The 17,688-nt window shown below is 40.5% G+C and overlaps 1 protein-coding gene and 1 long non-coding RNA gene across 13 annotated transcripts in view; one reads left to right on the forward strand and one right to left on the reverse strand.

Annotated features, from left to right (window-relative positions):
• Nucleotides 1-13,667, reverse strand: part of LOC113909482 — a 53,924-nt gene extending 40,257 nt beyond the window's left edge. The window contains exons 1-4 of the long non-coding RNA XR_003515750.2: nucleotides 13,607-13,667; nucleotides 12,784-12,950; nucleotides 11,509-11,588; nucleotides 9,440-9,551 (exon numbers count right to left, since the gene is read on the reverse strand). This is a non-coding gene — a long non-coding RNA (uncharacterized LOC113909482). The remainder of the gene's footprint in view (nucleotides 1-9,439; nucleotides 9,552-11,508; nucleotides 11,589-12,783; nucleotides 12,951-13,606) is intronic.
• The window catches only part of SEMA6D (semaphorin 6D), a 615,846-nt gene that overhangs the window by 547,354 nt on the left and 50,804 nt on the right, over nucleotides 1-17,688 (forward strand). For 5 of the 12 annotated variants that reach the window (XM_027570694.2, XM_027570698.2, XM_027570696.2 and 2 more), the window contains exon 1: nucleotides 16,839-17,346. The exons of 1 other annotated variant lie outside the window; for it this stretch is intronic. The gene's annotated coding sequence lies outside the window, so the exon portion shown is untranslated. Of the gene's footprint in view, nucleotides 1-16,063; nucleotides 16,191-16,838; nucleotides 17,347-17,688 lie in introns of those variants that run through there. 6 more of the 12 variants (XM_027570695.2, XM_027570699.2, XM_027570702.2 and 3 more) reach the window with 3 other exon arrangements.

Below are 17,688 nucleotides of genomic sequence, written 5' to 3' on the forward strand. Positions count from 1 at the left end.
ATTCACAGAGATGGACCTTCTGGTTGAAAGAAAAGTACATCTTACATTCAGATATGTGGTGCCAAATTGCTCCCACCAATAAATACAAGGAAGTGCATGTTCCCATACATCGTCAACATTGGATTTTACTGGTCTCTCTAGTTAATACTAAACTTACTGTATATAAATGATAACTCATTGTTTTAATTTGCATTTTGATTACTTTTTGAGGTTGGTATCTTTTCAGTTGATTGAAATTACCTGCTCAATGTCATTTGTCCATTTTATTATTGGCATATTTGCAGTTTTTCTTATGAAGTGAACTTAATATATTAAGGATAATATTTTTTACATGCACAATAATGAACTTGGACCCCTACCTCACACCATATAAAATTAACTCAAAGTAGATCATAGCTGTATATGTAAAAGCTAAAACTATTGTACTCTTAGAAGAAGATATAGAAGTAAAATTTCATGATCTTGGATTAGGCAGTGGTTTCTTAGATATGACACCAAACGCACAAGCAACAAAATACAAAATAGGTAAATTGGGTTTCATCAAAAGTTTAAACTTTTGTGCTCCAGAGGACACCATCCAGAAAGCAAAAAGACAACCCATGGAATGAGAGAAGACATTTGCAGATCATATATCTGGTAAAGGACTTTTGCCTATAATATATAAAGACCTCTTATGATTCAGTAATAAAAAGGCAAATAACCCATTTTTTAAATAGGTGAAGAATTTAAATAGACATTTCTCAAAAAAAAAAAAATCCAAATGGCCAGTAAGCTCGTGAAAAGAGTTCTGCACCTTTAGTCCTTAGAAAAATGCAAAATAATACTACAATGAGATGTTACTTTATATACACTAAGATGGCTATAATCAAAAAGAGGATGTAAAGAAATTAGGACCCTAATACATTACTAATAGGAATATAAAATTATGCAGCCAATGTGTAAAACACTTTGGTAGTCGTTCAATAAATTAAAGACAGAGTTATTACAGCAAGTCCACTCCTAGGTATATGCCCAAAAGAAATGAAAACATGTATCCATGCAAAATCTTGTATATAAATTTCCATAGCAGTATTATTCATAACAGCCAAAAAATAGGAACAACCCAGATGACCATCAGCTGATGAGTGATAAATAAAATGTGGTATACCCATACAAAAGAATATTATTCAGCCGTGTACCGATGCATGATACAACATGGATGAGTCTTGAAAACTTTATGCTAAATGAAAGGAGCAGACACAAAAGTCCACATATTGTATGATTCCACATGTATGAAATGTCCAGAATATGCAAATCTACAGAGACAAAAGTAGATCAATGGCTACCAGGGTCAGGGGAAGGAAGGGAGGAGGAGTGACTGCTGATGGGTAGAGGGTTTCTCTTTGGGGTGATGTGAACATACTGGAATTAGATTGTGGTGGTGGATGCACAACTCTGTCAATATACTAAAAACCATTGAATTGTATACTGTAAAAAAGTGAGCTTTTTAGTATGTGAATCACACCTTCATACAGCTGTTATTTAGAAAATAATAATCCTTTTGTTTTTTATATTGCAGATGGCTTCTAGTTAGTGTTTTTAAGTTTTATTGTGTTTTCTACTGCATATAAATCTTCATATTTTTATAGGGGAAATATCAGTCTTTTATTCTGATTTTTGGTTTTGTGTCATATTTAGAAACTATATTAGGTTTGTGGAAATAATCACTTACACATTTTTATAACCTCTTTTCAAAATTTGGATATATAATCCATTAGGAATTTATTTTTTGTCAGACAATGAAGTATGAAACAGGATTCCAGCTTTTTTTTTCTTTTTCCCAAAAAAGAAAAAAAAGCCAGTTGTTTCAGCTTGGTTATTTAAGAATTTATCCTTTCTCTGTTACTTGAAATGCTACCATATTTATATTTTAATTTGCATATCAATGATTTAATTTTATATAAAAATTTGTGTCTCTACCTGTACTCTGTTCTGTTTACTTGGATGCTTCTTCCTGCATCACCGAAGCATTGTTTAGTTGTAGCTTTAACATACATATTATTGCTCAAACAGGAAAGAGTTACATTCTTTGTCCCCAACTATCTAGATTAATCACGTATTACAATTCTAAATGTTTTTTAAAGCAGTGTTCAATACACCCTCAAAATAAAGCACTGGGGATTTAATTACAGGTATACTGTATTTCTATGTTTCATTTGCCTTTGTGAATGTGATATTTTTTCCACTATGTGTTGCAATATTTGTGTGGTATTTGGTATATGGGAAGACTAGTGATTTTTGCATTACTTTATAAGTTATTAACCTTGATAAGCTCTCTTATTCTTTCCTTTTTTTTAAAGATTTTATTTATTTATTTGACAGAGAGAGTGAGAGAGCACAAGCAGGGGGAGGGGCAGAGAGAGAGAGGGAGAAGCAGGCTCCCCACTGAGCAGAGAGCCCAACAGAGATCCCAGGACCCTGGGATCATGACCAGAGCCAAAGGCAGTTGCTTAACTGACTGAGCCACCTGGGTGCCCCTCTCTTATTCTTTCTAAAAGCTTTATAATGTTTGCCTCCTTCTTTCTAACATTTATGACTATATTTTACTTTCTTGACTTACTGCTTTGGCTAGCACATTTAAAATTATGGTATATTAGAGAAGAACCTGATGATTGATATCCATGGCTTTTTTTTTTTAAGAGAAATTCTGTATTTTGCCACAAGGAATTTTTTGGATTTTGATATGAGTGGCTTGCATTTTGATCATGTTGAAGAATTATCCTAGTCTGGGTTTTTTTTTTTTTTTTCCAGTGCGGTAGTTAAGGTGTATTTAAAGTTTTTAAAAGATGTACTATAGTAGTAGAATTGCATTCACCTTTCTGGTAGTAATCTCCGTGTTATCATTTAAACTGTAGAGTCAATAAATATGTATTTAGCCAGATAACTGGTCTAAGCACTGGGGATACAAATATGGCTTTGTAGCACTCACTACTTAAAGGCAGCTACTTTTACCCTTTTTATTACTCTGAAGAACTTACGAGACACAATATAACAGTGGATCACTAAAGTAATGATATGCAATGAGAGAGAAGAGAAGGACACTGGAGGAAAAGATTATATAATGGGGAAGGAAAGGAAGGAAGCAGGTGTGACACATACGGTCTAACAAAGCATCCCAAGTGATTCTTACCTGGCTACCAGGTGGGCCACTGAACTTTGGTAATATCTAATCTTATTTAAGACTTTACAGTTTCACTCTATAAAATCTATATAATGTTTTCACAAACACTGATTACTTTACTCCTAACAGTAACCTCATATTAAATATCTCAACATTACAGAAGAGGAAAGTGAAACTTGGAATTGTTAGGATACCAAAGCTAAGCAAAAAACCAAAACCTGTACACCTACCCTAACAAAATAATTGAGTAACAAAATATATGACTTAATAAAGAATTTTTCACAGAGGTTCTAGAATTCATTCTTTCCTGCTTTTTTGCCCAGAAGCTCACCATTTCCCACCGGAACCAGAGAATCACCGGCTGATCACACCAGGCCAGCCCAACCAGTGCTTTTCCCAATCCGTCTGAATTACCGGAATAACTAAGACCCGATCCTCTGTGTAAACCGTGTTCTTATCCCACATTGGCTTGTGCTGATTAAGAGGCAAGGAAGGGTCCAGACTGCTCAAATTGGGTCCAAATTCTGTACTGCTGTATGAAAAATGTTGGCTTACTATCAAGCCCTCGAGGCTTAAGGCCATTACCAGGGAGTCAAAAACCTTTGCTGGATAGTCATACTCCTGTGGCCTCAAACCAAGACCAGGCTCCTTCTCCAGAGTGGGGACTGCCTCAGTCCCAGGGTCCTTTTCCTAACCTTCTTCATTTACACAGTACACATAGGAGACTGGGCAACAGGGTGTTGTTTTTTTCTACCTCTCTGCAACTTAAGGAATATCAGAGGAAGAAAAGCGGAGAGCAAGCGCAGGGGGCCAGATCAGCAATTCAGTCTCTGCTGAAAACCGCTCCAGGTCTCACTGCTAAAGTGGAATCTTGAGAGCTCTCTGGAATATTAAATATTCATCAAAAGCCAAACACTACTTTTTCAACATTTGACTGAATAATACAAGTGTAGATTTGTCCCATCTCTATGCTCAGATTTCTCGGATATACTTAGCACTAAATTATGGTGCTAATGAAGTCAGTTTAAAAGATGAGGAAAGAATCCTTTGTAGTTTATCACTGCCTTTTATTTCTTCTTAATTTAACCATAAACTAAATGGGTTCATAAAATGTTTATACAGGGTAATAAAGTTATGTTTTTAATACAAAGGTTGCTTATGTAATTAAGCTTACATTCTGTGACATTCTGTGTAATTTGCAATGGGTTGCATGAAATTAACAAATACTTATATCTATTTTATTTCTCCTCCCATTAACGGCAAATAATAAAAAGGGGAAAAAGTAAGTTCCTGCCAATGTACGTACCTACAGTTCAGAAACTGAACCTGCAGATGTTGCAAAAGACTATCTTTTTCTTCGAAAGGTGCTATTAAATTTAATTAGATTTCTCATTTGCCTTCCTTTTCTTTCATTTTGTCGCTCTACTTTTTTTCTGCCCCACCCCCTCTTCCCTCCTCTCTCTCCCTTATGTACTGGGGGCGAACACTATATGTTTTTAACCTACATAACACAAATGAAGAAACTTGTCAAATCCTATAAATGTTACATTATAAGTTGTCTTGATAAAAGTTACTTTGAAGTTCACTCTAACAGTTAAATAATATCATGATGTTCATGGCCCCCACACTCACTTTCTTCTTCTAAATAAATAGAAAAACTAAGCTTGAAGAACTTAAAGTCATATTCTATTTTTTCCCAAATTTTTTGTAAAGAGAACTGGAAGTGATCTAATCTTTACTGTTACAGCATTTTATCATCGGGCTGTCAAGATGTGATTTCTTACTCTGAAACGATCCACTCTCTATTTCACATTAACATTTCAAGTCAAGTAAAATGGCAATGTTCACATTGTTTAAGATAATTGGGAAGAAACCATGGAACTGTATTTCTTTGAGTTCATTTAGATTTCAATAGCAAATATTGATAATCAGATCCTCGGGATACCTAATTTTACATGGAGTGATAATGGCTTAAATCCATTAATTTTTGGACACTTTTCTCATCTACACCACTTTAAGAAACATCAAAGTTCCCTTAGCATGCTAAAATGATGATTTTGAATAGTTTCGCAAAAAGTTTTAAAAGTATGCCTCAGCATTTTCTATAAAAGTGTCAGGTGAAACAGATTATCACTGAACAGTCAGCCCAGACAGTATTAGATAAAATACGATGAATTGCCAGGTCCTCTATTCCTATGTTTGTGTGGACATGGCTGAGAAATGGAAATAATTCTGTAGTTCTCCAGTGTATGTTTTCTGTGTTGGAGCAAACAGTCCAGGAATGGGAAGGATTAATGTTTCTCACCCAAGCATCTCTGAGCACGTGAGACTGTAGGAGGGCATAAAGGCTAACCTAGGTCATTTGATAAAAACTGAATTCCCTCTTCCCTTATTCTATGTATTTGGCTCATTTAGATGTTGCCGTTTCTCCAGAAAATAGAAATTCCCCCTGTCCACTAACTATAATTATTATGACAATTTCTAATTTGCTGCTGTCCATCAGGGATACCATGCCGGCACTTTAAGCTCCACGTACCCAAAGCCAACCTCAATTATCCCCCTTGCAAACTTGCTCCACTCCCCGTGTGTCCATCTCTTCTAATAATTCAACTTTTCTTAAATTTGGCCACACCAAGAAAACTGGGAAAAATCTCCCACATCCCATACCAATAGTCAAACATCGGCCCGTGCTGCTGTGTCTCTGGTATGTACTGATTCCAACACCACTGAAGCCATCTTCTGCCCTGACCCCTACCCTAGCATTCTTACTCTGAAACCTCCTGTTTCTCCAACCTCTTCCACCCTTTGGTTTGAGCACTGTCTCTTAAAAGCACACCCTGGATTACAGTCACCTTTTCTTCAAAAATCTATGGCTTCTAAACACCCTGAGAAAGACATTCTAATTCCAGCAAGTGCCACTTCAGAAATTCCATGCTATGAGCCTATCTTGTCTTTCCAGCCACATCTCCGACGACTTGCCTCCAGGAATGTCAGGCGTGCCCAGCTACACGACGCCTTCCCACCCACTCCTGCTTCTGCTGTCCCTTGGCACACAGTAACTTGGTTATAGTCCTCTACCTTTGACACTTGTCTTTCAGTGTGCTTGGCTCAGCTCCTATGACCCCACATCATAAAGTCTTTACAACCCACACGCTTACCTATTCCTCCTTTTTCTGTCCATTTATGGCACTTTCCCTCTACCTGTGGATTTAACATTTGTAGCTTTCTGCTATGTGTAATGTTAGCCTCATACATCTGTCTCTCCAGTTAGGTTGCGTGCTCTCTCCATTCTATCCATCAGAAGTCTCCAGGATTCCTACCCAGCTGCAATTCTATACACTAAATACAACGACCTAGTCCTCTCTCTCAAGAAGTTCGGTCTACTAAGCGATAAAACATGTTAGTAACTCAATATGATAAGTGTCATAAGGAAGTCCAAAGGAGGGAATAAAGAGCTAGGTTGATAAGCACCAGACTTCGATTCAGAAGACTCAAGTTCAAGGTCTGGCTCTGCTATGTAACTGAGTTTTGATAAGCAAATCTAGTTTCAGTTTTCTCATTTGCAAAATTAGGATTTCTACCACCTACTATTCTGTAAGAATCAAAATAAAATTAAATAATGGGTTTCCATTTGTGCCACCAGATGCAGCCTCAGTCCTTTTTCTCTCCTCTGTACCTCTAGAAATTGACTTCTGAGCAAGAGGGTCTTCCCCACATTGTCTCTATGTCTCTAGGTTCTGCCAATTGCTCTGTCCTCTGGCTCCTTGGTCCTAGGGGTAGTCAGGCCCCAGGGTAACTCTCCTTGTGGTTTCCCTGCACTCTACCCACACCTTTACAAATTATCTGTTTATTAAAGGCTCTTCAAATTACACAAGTTGAATGTGCCATCTGTTCCCGGCCAGGACTCTGACTGATAAAGCTGCTTTTCAAACTCTAAGTTGCTGTCTAAACGCAAGGTATATCTCATTTATCTCTGCACAGTGCTTTACACAAAGCAGATTGCTGCTATTAATAACAAATAGCGAAATGAACATATGCAAGGATGAATGAGTGAATGATCATGCCCTCTTCCACATTAGTTACATTCTTATCTGGGGGATCTCTTCTTGTCACCTTGATTGGATTTTGTAATGTCCTGCTTTTATTTGGAAGATCCTCTGTTCCCTTGGAACTCACTGTCTCTTGGAGAAACATTTCTACAGATAGTCTACCTCAGCCCTTGTGTGTTTCCAGTGGTTTAACTTGAAAGAATTAACTTTGTTTGAAATTCCCGGAAATAACACCCCTTCTATAGGCTGCACACTTACCTGATATCAAAAGGGATGAGTAATTTGTTCATTTATTTATGTTTTTTGTTCATCAACATAAAAGCTGACAAACAAGTCAAAAACAAGCAAATTGATTGTTCCCTTATTACATGGAAACCAAGAGCATATTGAAGGAATCAGTAGCCTGGGGTAGTTTTTTCAAATAAATAAACATGGGGCAAATGATTACCTTCATTACTCCTTTCCTAGTCAAAAGTCTAGCCAGTGAATAAGCAATTGGGTAGCCTCACCAAATGATCTAAACAAAGATAAATCACAGAATTAAGTATCTTGATATTTTTGAGGAGCTGAAGTCATGACTGATTAGACTTTAATATCAATTTATTCCCAGCTACTATCCTTGTCTTCTGAATTCTCACATATCTCAATAAAATAGGAGATAAATGTTTTCCTCTTATTTTAAATATAAGGTTGATGACTTAAAAGAGAGGAACTGACCCATGGGAAGTATCTTTAGAAAACATACTTTTGAGTAAACATATTTAATAGTATGCTTTGGTACTGAGTAGGTATTATTCATTAGCAAATAATTGCATAACTGGAATTCTTAATTAAAATTTGTGATGAGAAATGAATCTATTGAGTCTGTAATTATGACCCAGAAATTCAGAACACATCGGGGTAGTTTATGAGCACAATTCCAAAGATTTTAATACAGAAGAACTCACGAATACTTTAAACAGGAATTCTTAGAAGAAAAATACACACACACACACACACATATACTGTGTGTGTGTGTGTGTGGATCCAGATGCAATAAGATTTGAAAAGTCAACCACTGAATACAACTGTAACATGGAAAGATTCTAATTTAATGTATGTGTGATACTGTTAAAAGCCTCTAAACAGTCTTTCTGGACCTTTCTGGATTTTCCAGAAAGGCTTCTAGGCAAACAGTTTCTTCTCTTAGCTTTATAATTGAAATACAAATTAAGACAATGGCAACCTCTGAGGTTCCTCTTTTTTAAAGGTTTCCTTAAGAATGTAAGTTCTATTCTATATATGGCCACATCTTCTTTATCCATTCATCTGTGGAAGGGCATCTCGGCTCTTTCCACAGTTTGGCTGTTGTGGACATGGCTGCTATGAACATTGGGGTGCATATGGCCCTTCTTTTCACTACATCTGTGTCTTTGGGGTAAATACCCAGGAGTGCAATTGCTGGGTCATAGAGTAGCTCTATTTTTAATTTTTTGAGGCACCTCCACACTCTTTTCCAAAGTGGCTGTACCAACTTGCATTCCCACCCACAGTGTAAGAGGGTTCCCCTTTCTCCACAACCTCGCCAACATTTGTTGTTTCTTGCCTTGTCAATTTTTGCCATTTATATACAATGGAATATTACTCAGCCATCAGAAAGGATGAATACCCAACTTTTACATCAACATGGATGGGACTGGAGGAGATTATGCTAAGTGAAATAAGCCAAGCAGAGAAAGTCCATTATCATATGGTTTCACTTATTTGTGGTACATAAGGAATAGCATGGAGGATATTAGGAGAAGGAAGGGAAAAATGAAGGGGGGGAATTGGAGGGGGAGATGAACCATGAGAGACGATGGACTCTGAGAAACAAACTGAGGGTTCTAGAGGGGAGGGGGTGGGGGGATGGGTTAGCCCGGTGATGGGTATTAAAGAGGGAACATACTGCATGGAGCACTGGGTGTTATACAAAAACAATGAATCGTGGATCACTACATCAAAAACTGATGTAATGTATGGTGACTAACATAACATGATAAAATAAAATTTAAAAAAAAGAATATAAGTTCGAAGTGATTTTTTTTTCACAATTCAAAATTCAAACTTTTAGAAGGCAGCCGTTGAGGAGCTCATCCTCAACTACAGTAAAGTAAAATAGATAATGTTTAAATCTAACTTGGTTGCTAAGATCATCCCAGCAAGAAAATTCTGTTGTAAAAATTTATGATCCTTAACTGTTTTTACTCACTGACTGTATACGATGATGGGTTCTGGTTTTGAAGGCCAGCGAGATCTGGAGAGACCACTTTGTGGAACCAGTGAAAGCTTAGACAAACAGCAGGTTTCTCCTGAGCCTCCTTCTAGAACATAAATGAAACTCCAGTAGCTGGGGCTGATGGAGACGCCATTACCTCCTATTACCTCGTTTGTGTCATTGCTGACGCAGTGACACCATATCCCAGACCCAGATTTAAACACTTGTTAGCCAAATGTATCTCCCCATGTGCTGCTGGCCCTTGCCACTTCATCACAGTTTAATAAGGCATTTGGGATTTTATACAACTCCTATAATTACAGCAGAATGCGAACAGTGTTTGCTATTGATTTTTATTCCAGAATGTCAACTTTTTCCTGTCTCCCATACACATATTACCCTTCACTCCCCTGCACATTGCCAGTGTCATTTTTTAAATGACTCCAACATATTCAATATTAATCAAATGTCCATAATAGAAAACATCCTCCTGAGAAGGCAAAAGGAAAGAAAAAAATCTACCCTTGCTTGCCTGGTTTGGAAAAATGGAAATTACCCAGAATCCTATTCTTTTTTTTTAACCAATAGGTGGCACTAGTGGTTTCTAGCAATGAATTGAGTCTGTAGCTCTAATACACAGCTCTAATACATGTAGCATTTAGAGATTAGGATTTTTTTTTTTTTTTTTTGGCAAAAGGTACCATCACTATGGCCTTAACCGTTAATTGAAACATTTGTAGCTTACCCAGTGGAGATTATTTTAATGTAAATTTGCATGCTGTTAAATAGGTTTTTTAAAAATTATTATTTATAAGTGATCAAGAGGAGTTATATGGGTAATAGTATGCATATACTGTAGGGAAGTTTAAAGTATGCTATAAACCCTATCACAGAATTCCTGATACTAGTTTGTATGCGACAAGCAACAACTATCAAAGAATTAGAAATTAAAGCACACATTTTTAACCTAGCCTGGAGAGTGTAGTTGTGGGTTTTAAATATTTTTATTTCCTGTGTTATCCAAGACACACTGGTTTTCAAACCTGTGCTCTTCTCATTTTTTACAGCATGGTGTCCTAGAAAGCAAATTAAGCTTGAGAGCCAAACAGACCTGTGGTAGACTCTAGACTCCATCATCTACGAGGCTAGAAACCTTAACAAGATGGTTAGCTCAAACAATCCTGGGTTTCTTCATTCCTAAATGATTCCTGTCTCTAAGAGTTATGGTAAAAATTAAGTGGACGCTATTGTAGCTCATCAGTATCTAAGATGTAATAAGTACCCAGTTAGATTCTTCTCCCTGTGTTGATTTGAATTTTAACATTGGCTGAGGCAAAAAAATAAAAAAATAAAAAAATGAGCAGGAGAGGGAAGCGAAGGAGAAGAGCGTGATTAGGCAGTGAGGTCTCTTTCCAAAAAAACCTGGGGCACCTGGGTGGCTCAGTCACTTAAGCGTCTGCCTTCCACACAAGTCATGATCTTGGGGTCCTGGGAGCCCCGGGTAGGGCTCCCTGCTTGGTGGGGAGTCGTTTACCCCTCTCCTTCTGCCCTTCCCCTTGCTCATGCTCCCTCTCTCTCAAATAAATAAAAAATCTTTTATAAAAAAAGATATCTGATATCTTTGTTAAAAAAATTTAAAAGTGTGTATTTTAAAAAACATAAAATATTCTAATTCTCTACCACTTTTGATTATTTGTATTATCTTTCATTTTTGTGAAGAGATTCTAACATTTAATAGATATTATTCAGTCCCAATTCCTCAAGGTCAGGGGGTTGGTTACTGTAAATTTGTGGAGAGAAGGCTCTGAGGAATTTACAGAGTCTCAGCTTCCCTATATCTGCGGGGATGTAAGTTAGCATGCCTGTATCCTAAGCACTCCTTCCCAAAGTACATATAAGTACAAGTAAGCAACTCGGACTAAGTTATCATCTTTTTGTTTGACCCTCCCTCTAAAAAGTTTATTTTGCTTCTGCTGTTTCAAAAGATCTTTGATAAAATGATGATAGCATTTCTGATCTCTTGTCTGTTTTCAAAAGAGCTAGTATTATTAAGGGCTGCTTACCATTCATCTTTCTGATGGTACAAAAAAAAAGTCTGATTTTATTTGGCTTGAGCACTCATCGTCCTTCCACACAGTGGCACCTGTGGGGTCATTAGCAAAATTAGGTAAGTAACTGATTTATTATTTCCATAAATGCATGGTGCATTCCCTTTACTTAGAGTGTACAGCAAAAATTGTTCATGCTAAGGAATAGTAATCAAAGTGATTAAAAAGGCACATTTTTATCATTCAAAACATAAGCATAGCTGTGGTGGTATCTTATCATAGTACATAATAATAGAAATGAATTATGTCAGTAAAATCTTGAGGTTTAAGATTTAGCATGATAAATATTTTTCATTAAAGTGAAATATCTTGGCAGAGTCACTTTCATATGCAGACTGTGACACAAGGAGGCCAGCTGTGCCCATGCAGATGCTGAGATTTGGGTCGATATTATTAATGATTTATCATGTCATGGAGAGCTTAGATTAGTTTTGAAGCAATCCCTTGCCACAAAAGCACTTTCTATAATGTGCGAATGCAAGGAATACTATATGTGCATTCCAAATTACAGTAATCACAGGCGCTGTAGCTACCTTTGAAATTTCAATACCTCTCTTTTTATTCTGGAACATGAAATTCTAGATCCTAAACTGTATTATTCATTAAAATTCATGCAAAAATGGTATTTCATATCCACTGGGTAGTGAGTAGTGTGTGTATCTGAATTAACAGATATATAGACATAGATGAGGGAATGGAACAAAAAGGTATTGCAAACCTATTGTATACCATGTGCTTTTGTGCTAAGGCTCACATTTAATATGAGGTTGGATTAAGTTTCCCTTTCAATTCTGCAGGCTTCCAAGATACATGCACTGCCTTCAGGGCATGTATAATAACATTAGCTAATATTTATTCAGTGCTTGCTGTGTTCCAGGTAAGATGCTAAGCACTTTACATTCATTATCACATTCAGTCTTCATAAGTCCCATTTGAAATATTGTTATCACCCCTGTTTCACAGATGAGAAGACTAAAGCACAGTGTAGTCAAATAAATTATCCCAAGAGAGGAGGAGCATGGACTTGAATCCAGGCTGTCTAATGTTTTAAAGCCTTCACTATTAACTACTACTATTAACTGTGACCTCGCTATTAAACACTGTTACAACTAAGCAAGAGGTAGGGTTCAGTTCCTACTTAGTTACTGCCTGTGTGGCCTTAGGCAAGTCACTGGAACTCTGTAAGCTTCGTTTCCTCTTCTATAAAATGAAGATAATAATAGTACTTACCTCATAGAATTGTTGTGAGTTAATATTTGTAAAATGCTAGGAACAGAGTTTGGCACATACTAAGCACTAATGCTTTGTGCTGTAGTAGTTAATGAGTTGTACTCTTTGATGATTGATATACTCTCATTGACACGCAGATTCTCTATAATTTTCAGATAGCTTTTTTTCTGAAAACAAGATTCGGAATGAAACACAGAAATTAAATTATGAATTTTACTCCTAAAGGAAACAAACATACAAAGGATTGTGAATTAAGTTACTACTTAGCGCTAATGGGAGATGTATGCAGATAACACTAAGGATCATCACTAACCATTTACAGCAGTGAGTCCTTTAAGTATTCTTTCTGAGTGTGGAAAGAGCCAGGTATCTTCCTTCCTTTCTTCTTTCTTTCTTCCTTCATTGCTCACTCACTCAACCAATATCCTTACAAGGGTACTCTGCTTGCTCAGGGGATACAGGTGAATAAATCCCTACTCTGGAGGAGCACACAATCTAGAGATGACTATACTCTCTGGTTTAGCACATAAAAGAATATGAGCAAGTTGTAGGCTCCCTTAACCTGACCTGCTTCAGAAGTCTTTATTGAGCACCCAGTAAATGCCAGGCACTGTGCTAGGCATGGGGGCTATCCAGATCAAAAGGCAAGAAGCACCCAGTAGGGAAGACATCCTAAACAGGGATTTTCCCATCAATGTGGTAAATTACACAGATGAACTTACTGGGAGACCATAGAAAAGAGGTGCTTAAACCCATCCCGGGGAAATTCTGACACCCAGACAAAATTTTTGGTAAAAGTGAAGAAAAGCAGAAATTAAAGTACCTGAAATTATGGGGAAAGAGCAGCCCTAAAAGCAGAGACAAACAAGTGAAGACAGGCGACATGAAGCAGTGTGACACGGTGGGGATCTACCAGTGGCCATCGATGCTAGAGCCTAACACGGATGTAAAGTAGGACATGAGACAGAGGGTCACACTAGAGAAGTAAACAGGGCTGAAAGGTTAAAAGTGTATAAAATCAACTGAAAGGACAAATGCTAACAAACTGCATAGAGTGAGCACTTCCCTTACACTTCTTCCCACTAAAGTCCAAATGAAAAGAATGTCATTTTCCTAAGTATCAAGATTCTGGGAACCAAGGAGATGATGAATCCTTAAGAGTATGTCTTGATCTCGACCAAAAGATATAGGGTGTCTTTCTTTCCATGTCAGTGGATTGTCTACTTCCCTACTTCCCTGCCCCAGTGAACCAAACATCGAGATTGGCTCAGAGGTCTAGACTGATATTTAGACTGAAAAAATGTCTAACCCTTGGCTCGAAATGACCTATTAGCACATCCTTCCTGCAGCCTCAAAGTTTTTTTATTCCTGGATTTAAGAACTCAGTCCACGATAAACTGCACTCCCAGGGGTGGTGCTCTGTAAAGTTGGCCATTGTGGAATTTCAGCAAAGAATTCAGGAATCTAAAGAATTGAACTTTTTTTTTCCCCCTTTGCTGCTACTGCAGACATAGAACAACTCCTAAGCTTTATGCCTCCAATTGGGTGGCAATTTGACTCTCATGGAGCCACTGGTCATCCCCTTGCATCTTCATTCAGTGCACAGAGCCCTCTGCCTGCAAGCGGGGCCTGCTCCCTTGATGGAGAAAATGCGGGAGGGATGACTGGATGCCAGTAAAATAGGCAGAGCTTTCTGGGTCAGAAGTTGGCTGGGGAAGGGCTCAGACTGCCAAGTAACTTGCAATGATGTCAGAGCCCAGCACAACCAGAAAACACCAGCCAGCCAGCCAACAAAAGCCTTCACAACAACAGAAAAATCACAGAGCAGCCTTGCCAAAGCTGTTCTTTCCGCCCCCTACCCCTTTCTTCGAATAGGAAGAACAGCAGGAAGAGAGTTTATATTTTAAAAGACTCTCCCTCCTCCTCCCTCCTTCTTCCCTTTGGTAACAAAGTGTTAACTAGTGAGGAAACAGTTCTCTGGATGAGTCCCGATGCAGTTCCTTGGGTTGTCTTTTTTGAGTTCCTTTTCAAGGCTGTCAGTGGAAGTTTCAGAAACAACTCAGAACAGGGTATTTTTCTTAAATGTAAACATGTAACTTTGTGCAGGGGAGAAAGCAGGGACCATTGAGGAAAGGAAAATCCTTTCTCCGCTCCCTTCTTCTCTCTTGCCCGGTAATTAACCATACTCAAATGAAAATTAAAAGTTTATCGAAAAACCTCTCTTCTCTCTTTTTTTTTTTTTAAATAGGGATACCATGGTTCATTCCAGCCATTTAGAGCCCTCCGTGATTCATAATTCAACTGGAAATTAATAAAACACAGCCCCCGTTCTTGGAAATGAAGTTTGGATTAAAATCCTCTTGTTTTGGAATATATGGCCTTTTTTTCCCTTTCATTTGTGACAGTCAGTTTTAAATGATGTCACTTCAAGGACATTTTCATTTCTCCCACAACATATTACACGAAACACTTGCCTGTAAAACCGGCTCATTAGCCTGCAAAATTATACTGTACTGAATGGCTTTCATTCAAAGTAGAAATGGGATTTTTAGTAGGCAATTTCTGTATTTTATAAAGATAAAGCAATGTTTGATTGCTTCTTCCCAGCTGTTTTGCTTAGTGGTTATAAAGAGAAATTGGAGGGGGTTGGGGGACGAGAAAGGTAATATGGGGGCGGTTTTGTAAGGATGTGCTTAAAAAATAAATCTTAGATTAGGAAACCAAGGCCGAACTTTACAGAGCAACTGCGTCTGCAGCTCCTCTGGGCTGCAATGGTTTGTCCTCTGGATGTCTGGAGGAAAGCTGTGGAAAAAAAAGTGAGGGAAGAAGAAAAAGAGGGAAAGAGGGAGGAAAGCGAAAAGGCTGCTTCGCAGGCTGCAGCGGCCACCACGAGCTGGATGACTGAGGCTCTGGGAGTTGCTGGAAGGAGCAGCCCTTCAGAGGTGGGAGAGGGAGGGTGCGCCGGGGAGGAGGGACGCGGGGGCCACCAAGGGGTCAGCAGGGCCGCGGCGCCGGGCTGGGGGCCTCCAGGCGGCGCTCGGCCGAGGGTGAGCGCGCCGGGCCGCCCGCGCCTCCTGCCGTCCGCGCCCGGGGGTGGGCCCCGCGTCGCGAGCTGCCTGGTGCGGGGAGGGAACCAGCTCCGGCTCGCCTGATGGATTGACTTGGAGATGGATCGAATTACACCATTTGCCTTGCCTCGATTTGTTTTGCTCCCGCTCCGTCCCGCTGCTGCTGCCGTCCCTGCTGCAAGGACTGGTGGTGGCGAGTTTCAGGATTATATCGAGGAAGCCAAGACCTAAAGAGAAAGACGGATTTTTTCTTTATTTTCTTTTTTTCCCTGCGCGTGACGAGCTGCTTTTCTTTTTCTTTTTTACCAGCCGACCCCCCTCCCACCCCCGCCCCATGAGGTAAGACTGTCTTATAATCTGCTAATGCTCTGGGCGCCTGGTGGGGATCGGACCCCTCTCCAGAGCCTGAATCGCAGCCCGTGTATGTGCGTGTGCCTGTGTGCGTGTGTGTGTGTGTGTGTGTGTGTATGTGCGTGCGTGTGTGTTGTCATTGGAGAGTTGATTTCTCTTCCAAGCAGCCCCGTCCGGCTGCGGTGCAAGGGACGCGCAGCGGGCCGGAGAGGTTTGGCGGACCGGTCCAAACTGGCATTGCTGGAGGCTTAGGGGGAGGGGCACGAGGACTTGGAGGCCCCCTCGACTGTGCACACCCCCCCCCGAAAAAAAGCGAAAGGAGGGGGCAGGTAAAAGTTTCTTGCCTGGCAGAGCCGGCTCCGCGCTCTCCCCGCACATTCTCAGTGGGAACCCGGGCTGCCTGACTGCTCGGGCACGGCGTCTCCAGCCAGCGCGAAAGCCGAGCCAAGGCCGAAAGAACCGGCCGCAGGCTCGGCCGCCCCCTTCCGCACGCCCGCCCCGAAGCCGAAGCTGGGACCGTCGGGGTCGCGCGGCGCCGGCAAGGCGAGGATCGGACCCGCGGGCATTCGCCCGAGCTCGAAGAAGGGGCGCAGAGCCGCCGCCGAGACCCCAGTGCTCACCGCGGACGCCCGCTACCTGTCAGTGCGCCCCTGGCTCGGACAGCCCCCGGCAGCGCCTGGGGGCGGGGGCGGGGGCTCGGGGTACTCGGCCACCTCCACCTCCCGCCCTGGCTCCAGCCCGGAGGGCAGCCGCTTCCCACCCTCCTTCTCCCCCTGCTGGCCAAGCGCGCCGCGGGCGGGCTCTGGGGCCGGGAGCTGCCCACCGCCCACCCCCACCGCCCACCCTGCGCCCACCCTGCGCCCGGGTTTCTCCCGCTGGCCACTCTCCCCAGCAACTTTCCGTGCTTTGTTCTACGACTGGAAATGATTTACGGAAGCGTTTTGGACAGGGTCTCCGCCAGGCGGCAAGAGCCCAGCGCTGAGATGTGTTACGTTCTCATCTACCCATCAATTATGGATGGAAACAAATAAGGAAGAGTCAATTTTGCATGAGCCCCTTCTCCTGCGGCGAGAGGCGTCCTGCAGCCGGGAGGGAGCCGCCGCTCGCGTCGGCAGCCGCTGGCTGGGGGATGGTGAGGAGGAAGGTAGGGAAACTTTTATTTCCCGTCTTGACAGCGATGATGTTTGTTCCTGGTCTGCAGAAACTGATAGAGCAGCCGCCTTGGGTAACTTGGAAGGGCTTAAAGCTTCCTCTATCATGCATAAGTCTTGGATTGAAATAAAAGGTCATAAAAGACTTGGTGTGGATGAGAACTGGGTTTTAAAAATTTCTGCTAAATCGACTCTCGGGACCACCGCTGTCGGGAGAGTGTTTAAATCCTGAACTTGTAAAGAGCTAAATGTCGTGGAAGCTGGAGGGGAATGAAGTAGCAGTATTAATTACAGCATTAGAAGAACTCAGGGTAGTACTCCGTGTTCTGAGGTGA

Source organism: Zalophus californianus, chromosome 6 (assembly GCF_009762305.2).
Source record: "Zalophus californianus isolate mZalCal1 chromosome 6, mZalCal1.pri.v2, whole genome shotgun sequence".
In the NCBI taxonomy this organism is placed as follows: domain Eukaryota; kingdom Metazoa; phylum Chordata; class Mammalia; order Carnivora; family Otariidae; genus Zalophus; species Zalophus californianus.